This window comes from Hetaerina americana, unplaced genomic scaffold (assembly GCF_022747635.1).
Source record: "Hetaerina americana unplaced genomic scaffold, ioHetAmer1.1.p SCAF_10, whole genome shotgun sequence".
Taxonomy (NCBI): domain Eukaryota; kingdom Metazoa; phylum Arthropoda; class Insecta; order Odonata; family Calopterygidae; genus Hetaerina; species Hetaerina americana.
Genome location: NW_027286070.1, coordinates 33,012,174 through 33,037,155, shown reverse-complemented (window position 1 = coordinate 33,037,155; position 24,982 = coordinate 33,012,174).

The following is a 24,982-nucleotide window of genomic DNA, read 5'->3' as shown; positions in this document are numbered from 1 at the left end:
TTATCCCTTATCAGTAGCTTGCTAGCATTTCAGTTTCGTCAAAATCATTCCTAATACTTCGATAACGTTGGTTAGATTCTTTGTAAAACGTCATTTTGAAATGGACAAAAAAATAAATTGTATTAACCACCATATTTAAGGACCAATAAAGAGTTTAATGACTCTACTTTGTAATTATGAAGCAGGAATATGGATGACATTAACTTGAAAACCGAATAATATACCGTTAGCAATGGACATCACCAACTACCAATATTTTAATCGAAAGGGCCAGGATAAGCAGTTTAATGATTACCTGGACGTAGAGTGGAACAAGCGAATAGATGATCGCAGCACAGTGTGTATCATAAAGCCCGAATCGTTGAACCTCATTCCGGTAGGAAAATAAGGTTGCTTGGCAATAACTCACAGGCGGGCATTTCCCCCCGCCGTTAATTTGCACTGGATTTCAATCTAACTGGACTCCTAGCTCGCGGTCAAATTCACTTCGTGATGGACCATGGGCGCCGTTGAACTTCTGCCTTCTTCATCAACGCGAGATCTTGTACCAACGTCACCGCCCAAATGTTCGCCCAAATGGATTGCTGACAGGAGTTTCAATTCCTAATACGAATTTCCTTGCCGCGCGCCATTCGTCGACTCTCACCCGTCACACGTTGAAAACATACACCCACACATGCAACTACCCACATCCACGCACGCGCGGACACTTTTCTCTTTCTTGCCGTCATAACCTCCGCACTCCTTTTTATCGTTTGCAATTCCAATTCGCGCCCGCCGTCCACCTGATTGTCAATTTCGCAGTCATTCTCTCTCTCTCTCTCTCTCTCTCTCTCTCTCTTCTACTCCCTCTGTCGCTCTCTCTGCTCATCGCCACTTCCATTAAAAGCCTCGACCCATCTCCCTTACCTCCTCCTCGCTTTCCCCTCTCCTTTCTTCCGCTCCGATTCCATACCCCATTCTCCTCATCAGTGGCTCCCACACTTCCTCCGCTCAACACTAAATAAATACTCTCCTCAAAAATAGGGGCGGGTGATTCCGATTCGATTCAGCGGGCAAATCGATTATTTCCGCGCATCAATCCATTTGTTTTATTCGATAATTTCCATCCAGTTTGAATTATTCACGACACCGATAATTCCCTTCGGCTTATGTGCCATTCATAACGACATCACACTTTTTTTCCCATGCTTGCTGCTCTCATTTACCCACTCTTCCACACTCTTCGTCACTCTGGATCACCGCACTAAAATGATTGCATACACCCCTCTTCCCCTTAAAATTATGAGTGCAGTAGTGTATTCCTTTCATGATTTTTCAATTTCGGAGTAACCATTCTCAAAAATCAAAATTTCACGTTGATGGATGAGAAATAAATTACTGAAACGTCTTTTCGCAATAAGGGCGGCGCGATGAAAGGCGTAGTTACACCACTGCGCTGCAACGCGGTTACTGGCTGAGGATTGAATTCCCGGGTATTGCGTTTGGACATTTAAAATCCAAGCTATGTGATTTTATGCATGCTTGAACTTCGTGAGAAACCAAATGCTGACACACGGAACTACGTGAATAGCCAAACTATCCTGAGTTAGTGAGTTTCACATGCTCTAAGGCTTAGTTCAAGTTGGACTTAACCCTCGGTAAGCTAAACCAAATTTAGGGTTGACTGCTGTGATGAAGATGAATCGCAATATGGTTCTGATTGTCATGTCAGTTGCAAAATACTTTTTTTCAAATCTGGAATATATTTTATGGCTCCTGTTATTATTTAGTTTGAAGGTAAAATGCCACGCCAATTCCCATATGTCCCAATTCACACTGGCTTATTCGCCTGGGAGCGACGGAGAAAACCAAACCCAGTTACCCCCAAAATTTTCGTGATGTCAAATACAAAGCTTTCTAGCAGTGCCAGAATTTACTTATTGTGTATAGACAGAGGCATGTCCCAACTTTGCTTAAGTCCCATCAGAACGGGTGAAATCCATTACTAAAAATCGTATTCTTGTTTGTGGTCAATGAATTTGGTCAATGAATTTGAAATGGATTTTTTAGACATGCTTTTCACAATTGTCATTCAAAGGCCTTGCCTAAAGTCATTATTATTACAAAATTAGTTTTTTTATTAGAAATGCATAATGTTGGGAAAATATTTACTCCCCAGTCAAAACGCTCGGGTCCATACCGACCGCTAGATGACACTGCGTCAGCCATTACGCATGGTAAAAACGAATAATGACACTCTCCTTGCAATGAGAATTGATCCCTTGTCAATTTTAAATACATTTATTGTAAAATTTCTCCAATGGAAAGCTATTTACAACGACTTTACCATGGTTTATTCAACATAGGTAGAAATAAATGAGCTTGGAAATAAATTATGAGTGTAAACAGCCGCCTACCAAATGGTCTCCAATTTGTTTTCCCAATGCATATATTCTCTCAAAGCTCCGGACGAGGGACAAGAAAATGAAGTTTCATAAATGTCGTAGTTTTCGAGAATTAATATTTGCGTACAGTCCACATTAAACATTATTATTAATAGATAATTAACGTGAATCAAATATAATCACCTCACATCTTCTCTGCTAATTCGTTTATTTCGGATTCAATTCATTGACGTGGAATCATAGATATCAATTATTACATTTGAAACGTCCATCACTGGCAGACTACCCGACTGACTATACCCCGGACGCCCACTCGCACGGTGCCCGATATCCCTTTCTGTTCCTCCGCGCTTTCCGCTCCACACCCCCTTTCACTCACTCACTCCCATGTTATTCATTTATCGCCTCACTCTGACATTTTTCCCTCCGCATTCTCGCTCTATTCTTCTCTTACTCTCCCTCCCCCTGGGCCCCAACCAGACGTCCGAGCTACCAATTTTCCCGAGAACGACGGAATTCTGGCGTGCGGGGAGTGAAGCAGCGATCCCGGGGACGCCGCCGCATTCAGTTCGACTAAAACATTGCCACTCGTAGCAGCAGGAACATAATCCATTGCAGTTAGGATGGCAAAGGAAAAACACACATTTACCCAGCGCCGTGCAAATGAACGTCGGCTGGAGAAGTTTTCTATGGATATTAATGTGGAGAGTTTTCGTTCGTTTTTCTTGCATTTCCACCGCAAACAATTATGTCGTCGTCGAGTTGAAGGCCAAGAGGTGAGAAATTCGACAGTGACGTTCGTCTCTAAATTTGTGGGCTGAAAAATTTCCGTGATGAGTTCCCAGTCATCTGTCCATTGAATTTTTAACATTCATCATTCCCCCCCTATGAGTATCGGTAAAAGTACCTTACATTTTTCGATTAAATATGGTACCATTTATGATTTTATTCCGCACTAATAACTCTTAAGAATTTAGCGCTGGTGCTATCAATAATGCCAGAAAGGAGCAGTGGCATTTGCGCTTTTACCTTCAATGATGCGGTTAAATTCAAATTTGCAATAAAACTTAACCTCAAATATGATGCTTCCTGATATTATTTATTCACAAAATATTTATTTGATAACATTATATTAATAAATTAGACATTTTTTCAGTATTTTTTGCCTTTTTCAAGACTTGACATCAAAGTTAAACGAAAACTTTTTTCATATTAAGCAATTAGGCCTCGGCAAAATTATAAGTTGCCTTAATTAGGCCATTATTTTTTCACATAACAGTAGCACAACAGCAAATAACCATTTTAAAGTTTCTTCCATTCAAAAAGGGAGAACTGAAATTATATCGTGAGCTATTGTAATATACTTGCAAATAAAAAGTGAGAAATCACGCAATCTTACGATATTTACGTATGTATACTTAAATAAGCCAAAATAGTAATGGAGCCGTATGACTTCAAGTATTACAACCAAGTATGTGCTAGTGTATTTAAAAACATTCATGATAATATTACCTTTGTCTTATGAAGCACGGTTATTCCTAACTTATAATATGTTATACTCGTCGCGCCACGATAACGTATAAACCTATGCGCATAAATCTAGCGCAGTGATGATGGTATATTGATATGGCATGTGAACTGAATACATGTTTTATAATTGAAATATGCTCCATGTAGTGGAATAACATGCCATGAACACGAATATTACTTATTTGAGATATTAATCCACCAATACAATACTCTCATTTGTCTTGAGGTCAGCGGAAGTACGCGGGGAGTACTACCAAAATATTTCATTATATATTGTATCAATCGCGTGAACTGTTGTATCTATTAGCTATATCAACCCATAATAAAATCTTATCTTTCAATTTTATCCGTTTCACAAGGTTGATGAAACACGTCAATGTGAATTTGTAGATGTCATTCCGCAGCAAAATTTCCTTGATCCACAACCTTCGCAATTAATTATTTTCTACAAAAATTCATAATGACGATAACAATCATTATGATAATGATGGTGAGCTTATCTATAAAGTGAATCTATGTATATTGGAGTGTGATATTTGAACCCACAAATAATGTGCTTATATTGCGATAAATTAATATTAATTCATAATTACCAAACAATAAAACTTGAACTTTAAACATAATTAGATAGTAAAGAATTACCTCTAGTTTAGTATTATTCTAAAGAAAGGGCTCACATCTACAAAACGTACATTAGCGACTGAATACTTGTTGATTTCATGTTAACGATGAATAATATTACAAATTATTCCTTATACGTGAAGGAATTCTCGTGTGTCAGGAATGTTATCACTCTCTGCTATTCGAATTCGTCATTAAGATATCACTATGAAAAGAAAAAGAAACGGGAGAAATTTAAATGGAAAAGTAGAGAAGAGTTTACTCTGTGGATAATGCTTGCAGCTTCATTCCTTGTGGGTGAAGCAATTTCTCAACTATAGTCAAACTTGGAAAACATTCAAAGCAGCCTTGTTAATGATTGTGCACTAGGCATGAACAAATTCAGGAAATTATACACGGGAAATATAGATAGTTAAAAAAATACGTCTAGTAATTTCTATCTAGAGGATAACACCCCGAGAGTGGGCATTTCTGTCAGCTCAGGTTCTTAAAAAAATAAACTCCGCAGAGTTGCGTTTTATCAGTTGTTTTCGCGAATTAACAATGGTTCACCACTGTCCCAATTTCACTGTAAACTGCTCCATCTCCATGATGCAGCAAAATTCGGCCAGGCGAATATTATCGCGGAGGTTACGAGGAATTGTCGTCCGATAAAGGAATATTAGATGTTACATATGGCCTGGGTCGTATAATCGCGTTATGCAGTCAAAGGTGTAGGTCAAGCGAGCATGAAAGCTGCCCTTGCGATCGTACTGTACATCCGCTGTAATGCTCTCAATCTGGAGGCCAATCACACTGCGTTTGGCCAATAACCGTCGGGTGGAAGGTGCATGACTCTTGACTATCTTCCACCCCCTACTCACTCACTCCACCCCTATCTTGACCCCTTCTCACTCACACGGCCACTCACCCATCCACCCGCCGTTATTATCACCTTTTATATGTATCCTGGCTCGATCGCCTGGCGTAAACGTGTGGTCAAATTGTTATAACCAAAATCTGCTCGTTTGGGCATGCATTTCTGTTTGAAATCTACCATACTTATATCGATCAAAGAAAAGAAAATACATCGCGTTTTGCGGGTTGGGTGTTCTATCGTCGATTGGGTGAAGCCAGAAAATCTCAATCTTGCTATGATAACTAACCTGAGGGTGAATTTTAAGATATGAGGATATCATGGCAAATTAGTAGCTATGAATAATATGATACATTTGTCCCACCTCTTAACTCTCTTAGCGGAGCATGAAAATGTACAGTATGTCGATTGGTTAGTTTAAGGTAAGTGTCAAAAAAGATTATTTTGCCACACTATTTCAAGTAAATAATCTTTTCTACGGTGATTAAAATATGTCTTCTTTACAGAGGAATAAGCGATGGCTGGACTGTGGTTTCAAAATATAAATGCATGTAAAACCATATTTTCATCCTTTTCTATAATTGTCTCATCGCTAAATATGCTTTACCCACAGTAATAATACTATCAGAATATCGCTCCTGAATTACGATTTGAGTGACACTGCATGCTTCACGTTTTGTATGCTTTTGGATTTTTCCCACTCGTCAAACCATTATATGGATGGACTTTCCTCTCTCAAACTCACCAATGGGAATGTTTTGATAATATTTCCGAAAGGCTTTGACATACTTGAATTATTAGCTCATTAAAATCCAACAATTTATCCGGTTACATAATTTGGAAAGATTTGTCATGAAAACGAGTCATCATTTTATCCGCATTTTAGGAATGCTTTTATCATGTTCCTGTCCCAAAGTTTTTCTCATTCTGCTCCTGCATCATATTAACTATTTGAATGCTCAGGTTAACCCTGAGTAGATAACTCATCCCGATTATGATTCCCCATCCCCCTTCGCACTCGCTCACCCTCATCCGTAATGGTATCGCCCGTACAACGGGTAGTTATGGGGGAGGGGTGCGGAGGCGCCCATGGTAGCGTTAGCACCAAGCTGGTGGCTGCGCTAAATCCATTGAAAACGATGGCGCTTTTAAATGATATCGCAACGGAAAGAGCGATTAAAATTTAGTTCATTTAATTTTCATGAGCACGCCCGCCATCTGCGACCGTTATTCCGAAGAACTCTAATATTAGCGGAGCATGTGCGCATCTATTTTATGGCCATTCAATAATGGGATCGGGTGGGGTTTATGCATTAGTGCGATCTGTGCATTTGGTCACTCTTCAAAGACCCCAAGCACATATTTAACTAAGGTTCTAAATAAAAATTATTGTAAATCTAACTTTATGAACGAAATTGGTATGCACATGTATGATAGAGTATTTTAGCATGTATTTATTGCGCTGTCAAGATACTTGTTTACCCTAAATTAAATGGAGTGTGTCTATCTTAGGGATTGAGAGAAAGAAAGGGAAACTTTTAATATGCTCTCCTGGATAATATGACATCACATAGCTACAAGACTATTTGAAGATGCATTTTGTTCAGTTGGAAGCACGGAAAAGAAATACTGAGCATTTGAACAGGTTTTTAAGTTCTCGGAAGTAAATGCATAATTCAGCCGTTGAGTTTGCACCATTCCGTTCAAAAACCAAAATCCTTTCAAAACTTTAAAAAAATGAGTCCTGATCCATAAATGTGAAATTAAACGCAAAAGTAATAGGCGTATTATAAAAAAATATATTTACGAATTTTGATAGGTTAGACCATTACAACTGACAAGCTCAAGGATGGAATTGGAGGAAGTGATGTTCCAGTTTAAGATTAACTCGTATTATAAGTTTTAGGTATGAAGCCAAGAGAACATGATTGAAACAATATATTAGTGCAAATTACGCGAAAGAAGTAACCATGGAATGGCAGGGATGAAGATAACAGAAATATGTAAAGAAAAATTTTTGACATTAACGAAGTGCATGTGTCTCTCATGTGTCTCACATACATAAATCAAGCAATTTTTTCTACTCTTTCTTTTTTATATTGCTATTATTGGTTATCTAAAGATTGAGAGAAGGTTTACATGAAGGTTTTGGATTAACACAAACTTTTAAATTGCACAGCAATAATTCCCTTCACTCCCACGACAAAACACATTAAAGTAAACACATTTAAATTTACAATAGGCTTCTCTTCGATCCTGCATGCTTCCTTCCTTCCTTCATCCCGTCCAACATCCCTATCTTATTCCTGTCTTTCCTCGCTTGCCCAACATTCTCCCATCTATCGTCTCCTATTTATCGTCTTCAACATCCCACTGCCGGTCAATACCCCTTTCATCCACTTTTCTCCCAACAAGCCCCTGTCCTTGCCCACCATACCAAGTACTTCCTGTATTTCGCCCAAATAAAGACCACTATCTATCTATCTATCTATCTATTCATCCATCTCCACACCCACATTTCCAAAGCCTCCAATCTACATCTCTCCTCCTGCTTCAGTGACCATGTTTCCGCCCCGTACATAACTATGCTCCAAATCAAAGTTTTAACGAGCCTTTTCTTAACATCCTTACACAACGTCCCCGTCATCAATTCCATCTACCTAGGGAAATCTTCTTTGCCTAGTGCAATTTTTTGCCTGATGTATCTGCTATTTTGTCTCATTGGTCCAGAACACGTCCTAGAAAGGTTAACTATTCCACCTGCTCATGTGTCTGAACTCCTATTTTTTTATTTGATCATTCCCTTCATGTTCAATCGCATGATCTTCATTTTTTTACAATCATTCTCATTCCATACCTATCTAACTGTATTTTCAATGCACTCAACAGAGTTTGCAACATTTTGGCTGTCTGGAAAACCAAATTTTACCAAGCTCTTCCCGCACAGTTAAGAGATTTTATGAATCTCACAACCACTTTAATTCCTATCTCTAACTAACCCCATGCTTCTTTAACTATTTCCTTAACTTAAATAGTATACGTTGTACATCGCAGGTGATACGAGGTCTGTCCAAAAAGTATCGCGAATTTTGAATTTCCGCGGGTTGCGTACATTTGATATTTTATTGTTTTGTGGCGTTATGTGGGGTATTTATGTCTCTCACTTATGCCGAAAAGTTTGGTCATTTTGAATGGCCAATGAATTTTACTAAAAACATATATGTGAATATAAAGGTATGCGAAACGCATCATACATATTTAATTGAATATTTGGAGTTAGATCATAATGCATTATATTCCATTGCAATTTTGTACCTAATGTTAATATTTTAAGTATTATTGGAAAATGCATTATTTTGGCACGCTTCAAGCAGGCATAACAGTCATTAAAAAAGCAGGTTTCTCTTTTAAATTGCAAGTATTTCCCTCTAACTCCTACGATTGAAGTAGGAAATAATAATGCTAGTACCCAAAGGTGAAACTTTCCGCTGAATTTAGTTGTTTCAATTAAGTTTAAAATCGAAAGAAATAGGGATGGGAATAACAGCATAAACTTTTAAATTCACGTTTTGCTGTTCTCCCGTCGTGTGCTCAATTTGTTTTGATATCAGAAGATGACCAGAAAAGTAAACGCGCCATTGACTCCAAAGCTCTTTTTTTGAGATTAAATTATACGATAAGTGAGTTAAGAGTTAAAACTATTTTCGGGAAGTATAAATTTAACTCTGGATATTTCCGTTCCATCTAGGCTAATAGAATGGGTGTTTCAATGGGTAAACTGCAGCTTTCTCCTCTTTTGAAATTATTTTTAAAGACTTTTTCAGCATTCAGTGACAGGTAAATATCTTACCAGCTGAATGACGTTATTTTAGACCGCCAGTTCTCGAAATGAACGAAAGAGAAATATTTTTGATGAGAAATAAACCTCCTTGCTTCCATTCTCATTTTGAAAGGAGGAAAAAATGAATGGAATGTGATGAAAAGTAACAGTAAATTATTATCACTATACTTTGATCTTAAATAAAGCAGTTGATAGATTGAAGAAGTGCAATTAATGAATTCTATTAGCTACTATCATCAAAAGTTTTCATTTTTTCAATTTCTCTGAAAAACTTTTGCTATCATTCATACAAGCTACTGGCCATGGATGTTTGCCATGGTTCTGATTAGCTGTAGTAATAAATTACCGGGACATGAAACTATCTACGAAATCCTGTTGAATATCTACGTGGCAGGCCAACACCACCGAAAGGCAAGTAGACCCATCTGGTTAAGGAGGATGCAAGCTACCATTAGTCATAATGAAACTCTTCAACTGTTTTCTATTAATTGAGGTAATTTGTTCTTATATCTAGGTAAGCAACCGAATGGACAAATGAAGAAGGTATTTTTTCCTCGTGCTTTCTAAAGAGCTAAGAAAAATTAGCTTTGGCTGATTTTTACGTGGAGTGTTTTTCGTAAAAGACGTGTCGGAAGAACACGAAATATATTAGTTTAGTGACATTTAAATTCAATTCGAATCAGCACCCTATTGCTTCTGATTATTCCTATCTAATACAATTTGTATTGGAAAAGTCTTTTATAATCTCTCGATGTTTATTTTCATTCCGTGCTCCTCTCCCCTACACTTAATCTCTTCTATCATTATCTCCGTAAACTCCTCCATCCCTCCTCTATCTCACTTTGGAGTTTATTCAGCTATAATGAAAGGAAAACGTGCAATTAAACCTTTGTTTACGTGTTTGCATTAGTAATTTCGGATGACAAACTCCATAGGCAGTGCATCACATTTACAATTTAAAGCATAATTCCTGCCGGCGTTCAACTGCTTTTCCATGCAATCTACTCTGATTTTAATAAACTCCTCAGGACTGAGGTAATTTTTTTATGCTTATCATATAGTTACAATGGATTTATTTCTTTCCGGATACTATCTAGATTAGATATCTTGCGATATCTTATCTTGATATTGTTTAACCCCTGCTCGATTTCACATTTTATTTCAAGGGGATATTTCTCTCTTTATTATATCCTCTTATCTTCATCATAATCGAGTCACTTCCTCATGTTTTCTTTGTAAATGATTAAAGCTTTTATATTTTATTGCATATTATTTATTATATTCATATACATTTTCATGTCTTAGTATTGTGCTCAGGGTCCACGTTATCAAAAGCCTTTTCCAGATCTACAACTGCGAGAGTGTCAGTTGGCCGCTTTGAGTCTTCTCTACGATGAGTCTAAGAGTAAGAAGTTCTCCTTCAGCTCATTTTAATATAAATTCAAATCGGCCCATTATATTTTTCTCTTCTGCTATGAGTACCCCTTTTGGTAGATTAATATCATGATAACAGTCAAGGGATTGGTTTACAGGCCACATGTTAGAAACTATTCATTGGGTCATTTCTCTTTTGCAATGAGTATATTGTAATAATTCTTGTTCAAAATTTTCGGTAATTTTTCGTCCGTTTAAATTAAAAACCAGTTTTATAGGTCTACTAGACTTTTACTAAGACCCTATTTTTTTATTCACCCTTATTATTTTATTATTATTTTAAGCCCTTATTATTTTATTATTAAATTCAACGCCTAGCATGATTGCAAATTTTTTAGTGCAGTAATTAAATTCAAACACCAGAATGTAGTTTCCTTTTCCAAGCATTCTTTTCTTAGTGAAACTTGATCTCTCTCAACTTTTATTAAGTTGATTACCTTAAAATATTTTTTAACAATAATTCACTTATTATCTATAATATTCATTTTCAATACACATTTCACTCGGACCCCCTGGAATAGCATTTACTTTTGCACTGCGACCATTGAAGTCTCTTCATGTGGGGTGAAGTTCTTCAAATTTTCTTCCCTAAATTAACATTGCACTTATAAACATAAGTATCACATTCATTCTTATCTTAGCACTGATTTTTAGGCAATTTTCTTAGCTTTAATGAAGCTTCTTCTTTTCTCATTTTTTAAATACATATACTTTTTCTTGGAGAAGGGATAGAAACCCAGTAGATTTATGACTTCATATGTAATCCAGGGCTTTTATTTCATTGCTTTTCACTTCGGTACTATTTCTTTCGGGGCTTTCAATAGTCTTTATATCTTTTTTTTTATTTAATCAATCGATCTAATGTTATCACGATTTTCATTTTTTGCCATCACTTATTAAATTTCTGCCCCTTATTCCGTTTCGTTTTTATGATAAGCAGTAGCCAATCACCATGTTCTCCTAAATATAAGCAGATTTATAACAATTGTTTTGGAAAACTTGTTTTGTTTCATTCCCTTCATAATCTCAAGTATGTTTGCACTCTAGATAAGAGTTCAATAATGCAGGAGTATTGCATTAATCTGAATAGAGAGTGCAAAAACACTCCAAAATGGAATTTTTGTAGTAAGGATTCATTTAAAGAGTCAATAAATGAGACACCTTTACATAGTAAGAGAATCACCTTTTTTAGGATAATGTTGACAGAAATGCATATATTGAGGAGCTCCTAAAGCTGAAAGTTAACGTCTATGGTAAATTGTTTTAAATGGGGTCGAAATAGAGAAATAGAGTGATCCAAGCGTATAATCTTTTTAAAAGCCTCCATGAACATAACTCCTTTGAGATGGATTACCGCTTTTGCCCTCAGTCGCATCTGGATGACTGGTCATATATGAGCGAAAATAATTCAGAAATGGACAAGAAAAGTAAATTTATTTCATTCTCTGGAGTAACATTAATGATTCACCGTAATGAAATGCTTTTCTGAAATCAAATTAAACCAAGTAAGGAATGAGAATAATTGACTTTAAGTACCGAGATTTATAATCATAGTTGATTCATCGAACTTACGTCATGCGTTAATTTCAGCATCAAAGGCTACAAGCTGAACCCTTTACGAGTACCTGAATGGGGTAGAAAAAGAACCTACTGGTATAGTAAGAAAAATATTTTCCTCCTTTATGCTTATGCCTACATTTTCTTGCTCACTTATCTCATTATAACCTTCAGCTCTTAACAGGATGCCTCAATTCCTAAGACCTAATTATACTGATAAGGTTACTTGATCTAAAAATTTCAATATTCTTTAGGTTTATTCTTATTCCCTTACTTTTAACGCAAACGTTATCACCCCGATAATGAAAGTCGCATATAAATATGGCCATGTATTATTGATTGATTTCGTTTTCTTTATGAATAGATTATATATATACATACATATATATATAAGCTATGTTATTTTTCAGGTACCAGATCTTCCTGGGAAACAAAAACCGGCCCAGGGAAAGGAACTGGTCCCCCTACCCTGATGTGTGAATTTCACACGCCGTCGGGCTTAGTACTAGGTTAACTCTACCATCAACTACCAAACCGACCTTCGAGTTGATTACTGTGTTTATACTGTATATGCATCTTCTTTATGAGCCCATATGTATGTATATATATATATACATCTATATAAATATAAACATCTATATATGTATATAGATATATCACTTAAAAGGTACATAGATGATATTTTTATTCTTTGGACACATGGATTTGAGTTTCTCAAAAATTTCTTATTGGCCTCAAATTCGTCTTTCACTGTAAAATTCATTTCTTCCATTTCAGACTCCACCATCAACTTTCTTGACACAGACATTTCATTTCGCAATAACAAATTCATAACTTCAGTACACTAAGCAACTAACCATCAACAATACCTACACCGCACAAGCTATCCTCAAACCACCAAACGCCCGATTCCCAACTCTCTCTCTATCCGCGGACATTTGCAACACCACAGCCACTCTCAACAAATACCTTGACAATCTACACCTTGCACTCCGCAAACTCGGTTACCCGGAATAGCTCCTACAAAATAAAATCCACCACTCCACCCGACCACACATACCACATAAAAACAAGCCCACATCTGACGCAGGACTCAACCTTTGCACCATCTATTTCCCCGGATCACACATACTGAAAACCTTTCTTAAAACACTGTTTCCTATTTTACACGACAATGACGTGACCTCATCCTTACTAACCAAATGCACCTCTCCTGCATACAGACGACCCGCTAATCTCAAAAACTTTCTCAGATCCACCAACCCTTTGGCGCCTCCCTTCTGACAAATTTCTTCATATTTTCCCTGCTTGCAACCGCTCCCAATGTAAAGAATGTCTACTTATCAGATCTGCTCCGCTCTCCCCACATCCCCTCCATGCCCCCTCACCTCGTTCCCACGCTAATTGCCTCTCAAAAAACATTTTTTATCATTTTTCATGCAAACAATGCACTTCATTTTACATTGGCGAATGCATTACCCCCTTATCCATTCGAATGAACAATCACCGCTACTCCTGTAATTTTGCCTCATTCTCTTCTCTTCCCATCCCTTCACACGCAAATTCCCACAAACCTTTCATTCGACCAGTGTTTTTCGCTTACCATCTTAGATTCCCTACGCGAGTCCCCTCCCACCATTCCCTGCGCTTCCCCCCCCCCCCGAAATCGCCAACTCCTCTCCGAAAATTTTCAGTCTTACTTGAAGATGGCCTCGGAGAAGGCCGAAGTGTTATCTATTTCTTTGTGTTCTATTGTGCCGTCCAAGTGTTATATTACCCTTGTAAGTGCTTCAACATCATCGATATATGTATATATATATATATATATATATATATATATATATATATATATATATATATATATATACACACACACATACATTAAACTCGAAATCCCGCCAAACGGCGAACAAATACTCATTCACCTAGAAATAGATACAAAGAAAAGGGATAGGAACTCGTCTTTTATATGTTTTCCTACCCCTTTTCCTTATATCTATTTTTATGTGAACGAGTACTAATAAATATATATATATATATACAATTATATATATACATATATATATGTATATATATATACATACGTACAATTATATATATATATACACACACGAGGGTCATCCGGAAAGTAGTACCCGTTCGTGCCGCATGAAGTGCTGACGACGCGAGTAGCCGCTGGACGAGGTCAGATAGCTTCAGTGGCTTGTCTGCCTTCTCTGAGCCAAGTTGCGTGACGCTAGCATTGCCTGTGTTGTTTCTGTGATTGTTTACAATGTTTAAAAAAATTGAGAACGCCGCCAGTTGTGAAGTGAGGGCAGTGATTAAATTCCTCAATGCAAGAAACGTTCGCCCATGTGATATTCATCGCCAATTAAAGGAGGTGTATGGAGACAATGTAATGGACGAGTCGTCTGTTCGGCGGTGGTGTCGCAACTTCAACATGGGGAGGGGGAACACACACGACGATGAGCGTTCGGAGAGACCGTCTGTCATTACAGACCAACTGGTGAGCTCAGTTGACGAATTCGTGAGGAACGATCGGCGCGTCACAATTGATGACATCTGTGAGCATTTTCCCAATGTTTCTCGAACAATTGTTCATGAAATTGTTAAACACCATCTGCATTATGCAAAAATTTGTGCAAGATGGGTCCCTCGCGTATCTCAATGAGCTGGCGGCGAAGGACTATGTAGCAGGAATACAGAAACTTGTCACACGTTATGACAAATGCCTTAATTTGCTTGGAGATTATGTTGAGAAGTAGTTTAAAGTATCCTCTTTCAAATAAAATTTTTTATGTTTGTTAATATTTACTTTTGCGTCTTTATTTCACGAACGGGTACTACTTTCCGGATGACCCTCGTTTATATATATATATATATATATATATATATATATATATATATATATATATATATATATATATATATATATATATATATATATATATATGTATATATATATATATATATATGTATATATATATACATATACGCACGCACACACGAGTGTGTGTGGGTGAGTGTGTGTTTGTATAATTACTAAATAAAAATTTTTATCTATAAATTAGCAATAGAGATATTTTTAATAAGTATATGTAGTATTGATTTTTTTGTTTTTCTTTATTTGTAAGAAAAATAAGATGGTGGACCTCTTACTAATGTACTATCCTCTAGCACATTACTCAGAAATATTGTTTTGCTTAGTTTCTTCAAGTTAACTTAAATGTGCACAATCTCCGAAGAGAAGTTCCGAAGGGAAGATAACTTCCGATCCACCAGCATTATCGCAGCATACCGGCTGATTATGCCGCTTGGGAATCCGGGATTCTTGCCGGCCAATTAACAACAACACCGTGAGCTCCTAGGGGAAGTAGGAGGCGCGAACACGAACACATTTGAAAGCTGCGTGCAATTATTACGATCCCTATGTAATGGGGGCTGTTGATTGGGAAGGATAGCACAGCCGCAGCGCCGTTCTGCAGCCAATTAATCCACTCGTCGCATTGCTGTCGCCTCGTAATTGAAACCGTTGGAATTCGAGGTGGCTGAATGAGGATGAGGGGGTGTGTAGTGAAATACTGGATGTGAAAATGGACCGTTCTGTTCGCCAAACGACTTGTTTTGTCAAAACACTAACTACTCGACTCTATGAATTGCAAATATGACGTGTGGCTAGTACCATGCAAGGCTTCAATGACTACTGGAGCAAAAACCGCATGATTTCTTGTTCAGTCGAAAGCCACCGAAAACATTTCACGATTCACGGGTTTATAAAGTAATTGAAAAACCGTTGCATTGTGCAAGGTTGGCGTAAATTGGAGTACGTAAATAATTCTCAATTATGTGAGGAAAAAAAGATTTTATTCAACTTTCTCGTATTCCGAACAATAATAAACACTCAACGTATGTTGGAAAGAATTTTAAACTACGAAAATTTTATTTCAGAGAGTTTTGTACATATTTAAATAACCACAGAAGGAGATTAGAAGAGGGGCAGCTCTTTTCCCTGTGCTACCCATGTTTTTCCAGGAGGATCTGGTACAAAATACGTCACACAGCTTGGGTGAAACTGATTAAACAATATTCTTCATATCCAATTCAGTGTCGCATATTCTTCCAAAGTCAAGCAGTAATAATTAATATGTAATATTTCCCACTGTTAATTTTAGATTCTTTGTAAAAGTCTATAGTATCATTATACTATTAATAAATACTTTACTTAATAATATACTAATAAATACGAAATAATATTCGTAATTAAATAGGCAAATGTAATTTTGCCTGCCTCGAATATTAATCCCGCTTCTCAGTCGACGGTTCTTTATATCGGCCAAGAAAATGTGGCAATTTTCTTGCATGCATATCAACGACAGTGTGTTATCCTAGCAGGTAGAATATTCGGCCACTGGACTAAGGGGATCTCTGATTGATGCCTATGAATAACTACACCTAAAATCCAAGTAATGTGATTTTCCATTAATCAGAGATTCGTGGGAAACAGCAAGTGGCACAGAGGAAATAACTGCTCCCTCTACCGTAAGAGTTTGTATTTCACATGCTGTTGGGTGGAGTTTTGAGTGAGTAGGATGCATTGGGTGAGTAGGATGCATTATGAGATTGGTTTGGTAGTGGAACACAATGCAACTAGAGAGGTTCTATTATATGTATTATCTTCCTGCATTTGTAATCTACGTTGTATTTTTACAATGAATATTACAATAATTCCTGTGACTGTTACAACTTGAAGATGCCTGTACACATGATATTTTGACTATTTTACTCCTGATGAGAGTGAGAGGTAAACTGGTATAAAAATATCTTTGGTTAGTCGAATCAAAGAGACGAGAAGTAAGTATTATTTTCTCTGCGGTTATACCTTTATTTATTGACTACCTAACTCACCTTGTATGATGTGGATAAGTTATATGGACGAACCAAAGGTTCAACATATTTTTTTAAATGCTAAGAGTGGGAAAATGTTAAATTTTCCGTTGCAAAATACCTAAAGACTCAATATAAAAGCTATTTAAGCCTAAATGTTGTGTAATGAGAAAGACGTTCAATGTGTAGCCAGCCATGATTAGCGAGCATTAATTTACTTCGTTCAGAAGTCTTCCCCTTCTCGTTCCGTTTCCTCCTCCATCCCTTCCCCATTCGGCCGCATCCAATCACTCTTCACTCTATTACCTCTTCCTCCATCTTCCACTTCCTTCTTTCTCCCTCCGAATCCCCCTCTCGTTCCGTGCCACCCTTTCTCTCGCACCATTGACTTCTTGAATAAACCTCATATCCGTTCTTTACCTCTCTTTACTCAGAATTCCCCCAAAAGCCTTGGCGTGGGTTCATTTGCTCTGTCAATGCAACGCTCAAGGATTTAAGTCAACGGGCCTCAATCAGTGTCTGACAATGGTAACATGGGTTCGGAGAGAGAGAGGGACTGAGGGTGGAGGAAAGGAGTGAGGGTTAGTTTTTGAGCGGTTAGGGCGCAAGTGGGAGGGTGGAATAAGATCGGGTGAGTGGAAGGCGGGTTGGAGTTGGGGGAAGGGGAAGAGCAGCACCCCCTTTAAGTGATTTAGGGTTGAATTGACTGCGAATGCCTGCTCTTCCTCCTTCTCCTCTTCTTCCCCCCTTTGCCTACCACCAGGACTCTTACGGGCTGCCCCCAACTCACCGGAAAGAGGAGGAAAATAAAGTAATTCGTTATCCTGCTGAATGCCTGGGTTAAGTATTTCGTTAGGCATTCCGAACGTATATGCAAATTTTCCGCACAACACACACACACATATATATATATATATGCAATTTCGAGGAGGGTAGTATTAAAGATTTTTATGCCCTTCAGTCATTTTATGGCTCATTTCTCATAGAATTTTGTGCCGAACTCTAAAACAAGATCGAATCCGCTCACATTGAGAACCATGCTTTTGGTATTCCGAAAGGAAGTGGTTAAGATCTTAAAATATTTTTTTGTCTTTCTTATGATTGCGTCTTTCGTTTCAATTTCTTTTGAGGAATATCACAAAATGCACTCTTTTACGATCTTCCTTTAAGTTCGAATACCGGGAACGGCTTTTCCGTTTATATTTCAGAACCTGGCAATTGTACTTGAGTACCAATTATTTGTTTTTCACGCCTTTTCTAAACCCTGAAATTTTGAATTGGATGAACTAGAATATTAGCCAGCATTTTTTGTGCCCACATTTTTTACCAAAAGCGATTGAAAATTACATAAAATGGATACCAGTTCAATTAATTGACGTTGTCAAAAGTATGTTTATTGAGTTTGCGATGAAATTACTGATATCTTTCAGGTAACAATTTTAACAGAAAATAAATTTCGGGTTATTATTATTTTAATGCACAATTTTGACCCCATTATTTAGCCATAATATTTTTCATTTCTCGAATAAATTAGGTCTCCATTCATTTTGGAATAATTAAAGGGAAGATATAGCCTTGTGATTTTCGATCACTTCCGGCCATCGAATCCATTAATTTGGAATAATAATAATATGTGTTAGTCCAGCTTGTTTTTTCGCAATTAATCCAAAGGGAGTATGGGACAGGTCAAGCTTCTGCAGCACTAAAGCACAGATCAACCGTTTCGTGCCGCAGGTACAATTAATGGGCTTAGTCACCTCCGCGTATCTCATGCGAATACCATTTAGCTCACCGTCACGTGCACTGGGGGAAATTATCTCAACCCCATTCACAGTGTATGTTTTTTGCTATTTCCCATAAAATATTTCGTGAGCCTGGTAAAAATTCTTGAGATAAAGAGACCAAAAATGCAGGAAATGGGCTGCATCATTCCCTGGTGTATTATTTGTCAATCTATGTGTTCTGTTTAAACTCCAATGACTGACTTGGAATAACTTGATGATGATTATTAACTTCATGACATCAAATGGAACATTAACCAAGTGTGTAGATGCAAATTTATTATATTTAATTTTTCCTTCAATTCAATTGCAAATTATCTATAAAAGTGCTTACATTACTGAGTCTCGTATATTCTTAATCCAAGTGGCAAATGTAAAAATTATTTCACAATCGTCAATATAAGTTTTATAACTATAGCTACTAGATATTGTCAATTTTTGTCAAATCTATTTTTCTTATCATACTATCAAACTATTATGAAAGTACTGTTGTATTTTTTCACCATTGAATAGAAGCACGTTTTTCCGTAGAGTGAACTTTTCACATTTTGAGTAAATATCAGCAGATATTTTAGTAAAATGTTTTATTTTAGTTTTTTTTTACTTTTTTCCCTGCATTTTTAAATTGATGCAGTAAAATTATAAAAATTGGTAAAATTATCAGAATGATTGTGACCAGAATGACTGATGGAATTTTATTATTTTTCATAGACTCCTCTATTGATTGAATTCACCGTTAAAGGTTTGTAAGATATCCTTTGATATTTTTTTGGGAAGCATGTATTTATCATTATCTCATTACTAGGATGCTAAAAAAAGGAATAGTAATTTTACATGTGAGGGAGATGGAGGTATCGCATACGATTCTCAGGGGAAAATCTGGAGGGTCAGCTCGGGCATAACTATATAACTTGCGATAGTGATTGACTCAACATTTCGGAGTTGTACACGTATATCCTCGTCTGCAAGGTCCTAGCATGAGAAGCGAACGCTCTCCTAATGTGTCTAGATTTAATCGATAACGATGAAATATCCGCCATAATTAGGTTACCACCAATACAGATTTATGTGGTAACCAATCTGGACATGCCCATTTTTGATTTACTATCTCAGTCAGGCCATTTTGTCTCAAAATATATCCGATAAATTTATTTGTCTTTGTAAATTTCATTAGACATTTTTCTTCTTCCAATTTTTTTGTGGCTCTCCGATAGTCATTAGATTGCTATCATTCTACTCTATCACACCTTCACCAATGCTTCCTTAAATTTGTTTTTCACCATTTTTATCCTCTCTGCTTTATCATCATAAATAACCATCCACAGGGTATGTTTAAATTATTTTGTTATTCACTATGTAATGCTTACGGTTGTCAATAAGTGTGTCTTCTTAATTCTGCATCTACGCGGTAAAATAAAATCGATCGCTAGAGTGGGTTGCAGAAGGTATGTCTACACCAGAAATCTTTCGTCTTGTTTAGGTATGATCCACGTTTAAAGCCAAATGGCAGAAATCTGCCAGGATGATGGCCTGCTCATCAATTTTTATAAGTTCCATCAGAATTTAAAGTCTATTTTACCCTGAGTTATCGGTGTGGAACGGTTAGTTACGGTTAGAGGGTAATTAACTTAGAATTGACTTTATCATTAAAAATTGATCATAATCAAATCATGCCGAACGAATTAAATCATACCGAGTCTAATTATAGTCCTGGAGCTCCGCTGTGGACCTTTAGGTTAATCTCTAATTGAATGACGACTTTGCACATTATTTTATGTTTTGCAAGATAAAATTTTCCATAGCATCCAAAGACTGGATCAGAAAATTATTTTTTTCAAGGCACCTTAATCTCTTCAATTCTTCATTACCTTCTTTAAAATGTTCTGCGACGATTGAGCATACAGAAATCATGTCCATCAATTTTGTAAGGCAGCGTGTAAATTCATTATGTGTGCTTAAAAGCATAACAGGCTCCTGTGACCCACGGAAAGAATAATATTGTGATGGAACTTGAGGAAACTGGATGAAAAACATGAAGTTGGTAGTAATTAAAATTAAGCATAGGAAATCATGAATACGAGAAAATTATGAATCCACGTTTGGATACTGCAGAGGGCTGAGATAGAATTAGGCAATCTTTGAATTTCCAATTTATTGTGGTAAGTCATGCTTTCTTTGTTTGAGGATATGATTGCAAGTTATAATAAATGCGCGTATTACGATAGCTCTAATGTAACTCTAAAGTAAAGTAAAATAACCAGCACGGGCGCATTGAGGAGATAAATTCAAAACTAACGTTAAGGTTAGATTTAAAAAAGCAAGCCGGCAAAGTAATTTTGCGATAAGGTTCCCTTTACAAAATTGCCATAGAACTAAAAGTATGTTGAAGCACCTAAAACTCTACTCTTTACCTGGAATGTGCCAAATCGAGATGGAAATTCAAAATGGACAAATTTACTCCTTGAACTCTTGAAAATGCTAGCATTGAATATTGAACCTAATATCACTCAGAAAATAATTCTACTCGTAGTAAACCATCAGAGCAGTTAATTTTCTAATTCGCAATAGTCATCAATCATAATAAATATATGCAATACAAGAAGTATTATTTCTCAATAATGTAACATTTCAAGTTTGATTATTTCATTTAATTCGTTTGCGGTATATACACTTACTTATTTCATTGCTTCTTGGAATATATCACATATTTTCCCTTAAAAATACACTCAATCTGCAAAATATTGAGTCATAAGGGTAAAGTGTTTATCGATCTAGAAACAAGTCGTCAGTTGGCTTCGCGACGCGCCGCAGAAAGGTACGACGCCGGTATTAAAAAGCTGCTTACAAGGATTCAAAAAGTGATTGATCGTCAAGGCAACCATGTAGAAAAATAGCTAAATTCTCAAATTTTTCAACGATGTACGCAAAGTTGAGAATAAATTTGATTTTTGATGAAAAAAATCGGAGACCTTACATTTCGCCCTAGTATAAACAACTTTCTCAATCGTTCACAAGATAAAGAAAGTAGTACAGGGTATGAAAATACGCATAATCGAATATAAATATTTCAATCCCATGTCATACACATGCATTCTTAATTCATTTAACCACCATCATCGTTAGAGACACCTACAAATCAGCTTAGGACCCTTAGACATTAATATACCTTGGACTTTCGAGCACCCGGTAATTTAATGTATTTTTTATTTTTGGCACAGACTTATCCAAAGTTTTATCCTCAAACCTTCTCACTTTTCTGATATTTTCTATGTGATATCTTATATATTTGTTCCAAGATAGAAAATGAATGACATACTAACTGAAAAGAGAATTATTGTAAGTACGTACCATTCGTAATGGTAACTTTCTATTTTTTTATTCCGAGGTGAAGGCATACTGAAAATGCTGAACAATGTAAGCCTACAAATTGAGGTAGGACAACATTCACTGAAATTTATATGAATACTGCTATTTTAAGAATCGAATTCAATTGATATCATTTAAATGTTGAAGAAAGTTTTACAGTGTTTACAGAAAATTTAAATTCAAACAGAAGCTTTAAAAGTTTAATCAGGAACATTCATATGTTAATAAATGTTTAAAGGGTATTATGCCGGTATTTTCTCATATAAATACGCATAAAACGATAACGACCTTTTATGAGTTTACACCAATATTTTACGAAATATTTGCTGATGAAATCTTTCTGTGTAAGATTAAAAAATATTAACAAACCAAAAAATAGTTTTTACAGACTTTTATGAGCAATATTCTTTTTATATACAATTTCAATGTGGTAACGTTTCTCTTACTTTGAAGGCTGTTGACCACTTTCTTCACGTGGCAATTTGACTTTATAGCCTAAAGTCAGGATTGGCAAGCTCTTAGGTTAAATTTACGAGGGTGGTCCCATAAGTACCCGGTATGACCAAGAGATGGCGCCAGTTGTTAAAAATATCACTGTATTAGATATTATGCAATCTATAAAGCACATGCATGAAGTTTGAAGAAATCAAAGTATTTAGTATTTGTTTGACAGCTATCAATAGTGAAGGTTTTCAGTGACTTTGTAAAACTCTAGAAAATTGGTCATCGCTATGTGATACAATACTTTTATTTGAAAGGCCTCAGCCCAATCAATATAAAAGCTGCACTGGATTCTACTCTAGGTGAGTGTGCTCCTTCATTTACAACAGTAAAATATTGGTTTGCAGAGTTTAAACGAGGCCGTACGAACTGTCGAGATGAGCATCATATTGGTCGACCAAAAGAGGTGATGACTCCAGAAATTGTGAAGAAAATCTACATAGCGATACTGGATAATTGCCAATTGAAAGCAATATGGTGCTAGAATATCATCATCTACTCAAATATCAAGGTTCTCATGAGTCACACATTCAGACCCCCTCTGGAATATCGCTCAATGAAGCGTTCAGTTGCTGCGTCTTTAGGCCTTTTCCCCTGCGTCCTGATGCAAACTGGCAGCCTAATACATTGGTTTTCAACCGGAATGCTGCGACACACAAGGGAAACGTATTGGCTCCTCTGGGATTGTGCAAAATATAGTTGTGGTAGTGAGTAAACTTGCGGTGCGTATTATTTGAAGTACGGCAGTTCATAATAATTACGAACATAAATTAATAAATACGCATTATAAATCGCACATAGTTATGTGAAATTACACCTAATTCGGTTTATAAGATGCATGAACGAATGGCTGAGATCTGTGATTTGTGTGCTACAATGTTTGGGCATTATATCGGATTACATTGACTATGAATGAAGCAAATTAACTCCATGAAGGATCAATTAATGAGTTTGTGTTTATCGACAACTAGTCTAGTCATGACGTAAAAATATTATGTAATCTCTAAGCAATTGATAAATATAGAAATTTTCAATTATATCAAAGAAATCACTAAGGAAATTTGCATATTATTTTCAATGACACATGAAAGTATGACCCATTTAATAACTCGACTTGGGACATTTCTTCATTTTGGTGAATATCACAGAATGACTGTTAAAGTAACGGTTGAGGCATATTTCGCAAATCTTTGATAGAGACAAGCTTTTACGAATGTTTTCCCATCTAAATGACTAAAATTCAAAATGGCATTTTCCATGCATGCAAATGTTTGTGAGTGCAGACAAAATTGAACTATACCAAGGAATCCAAATGACTCCGCTGAGTGTGTCTGCGCACCAATTGCCACGTCTTCTTATTACTTGTGTATTCTTTCCTCCCTGAAATGAAAAAAAATAAGTAGAGTAGTTCCGCAATTTGGCATCCTGTGAATGAGTTGGAGTTAAGAAAGATCATGCCAATGAAGCCCAACTATTTCTTTTATAAAACTTCACCTTCACTTCCGGGAAAACCTTACATTTCGTTTTATCCCACCTCCCTCCAAACGTTCTCCTTCCCTTAGCAATTGAAAGCTGTGGGTGGGGATGATGGAAAGAATCTCTAAATTTCCCCTACCCTAAGGAGGACAAAAAAATCATTTGTGGAGGATACCCTAAACTGGTAAAAAAAATACGACCAGAGGATTGCAAATGAAATGGAACAAAGAAGCTGCAGCAACAAGGTAGTCTCGCGACTCCGATATCGCCGAGGTTCCCCCCTTACTCCCTCTGTATTCCACCCTCTTCCTCACCGTCTCTTAACCCTCTCTCTCTTCTTCTCACTATCAACCCTCGTTCTCCCTGTCAAAAAGCCTTTTGTTTCGCCCTTGGTCTCATTCTCCCCGAGACCTCGTGCGGTATTTATGGAGGAGAAGTTTTCCCGGAGTCCTTTTAAGAAACCTCCCCTGAAGGAACAGGAGGGGGCAGAGGATGCGATGGGGTGGCTGGGTGAGGGGTGGTGGGGGGGGCGGGAAAAACGCAGCGGCGCATCCTTCGTCTTTGCAAGGAGGAGGTTGAGAATGTGGGGTGAGAGAATTGGGCGCAGATGGAGGGGGGAGCGGGAGGGAGCAGGAGATGGGAGGGCGGAGGCGCGGGGCGGAATCGGGATGGGTGGGTTCGGCGCGGGTGTGGGTGGGTGCGCGGGGGGGGGGGGGGTAGAGGGGGGGTGGAGAGGTTAGGTGAAAAA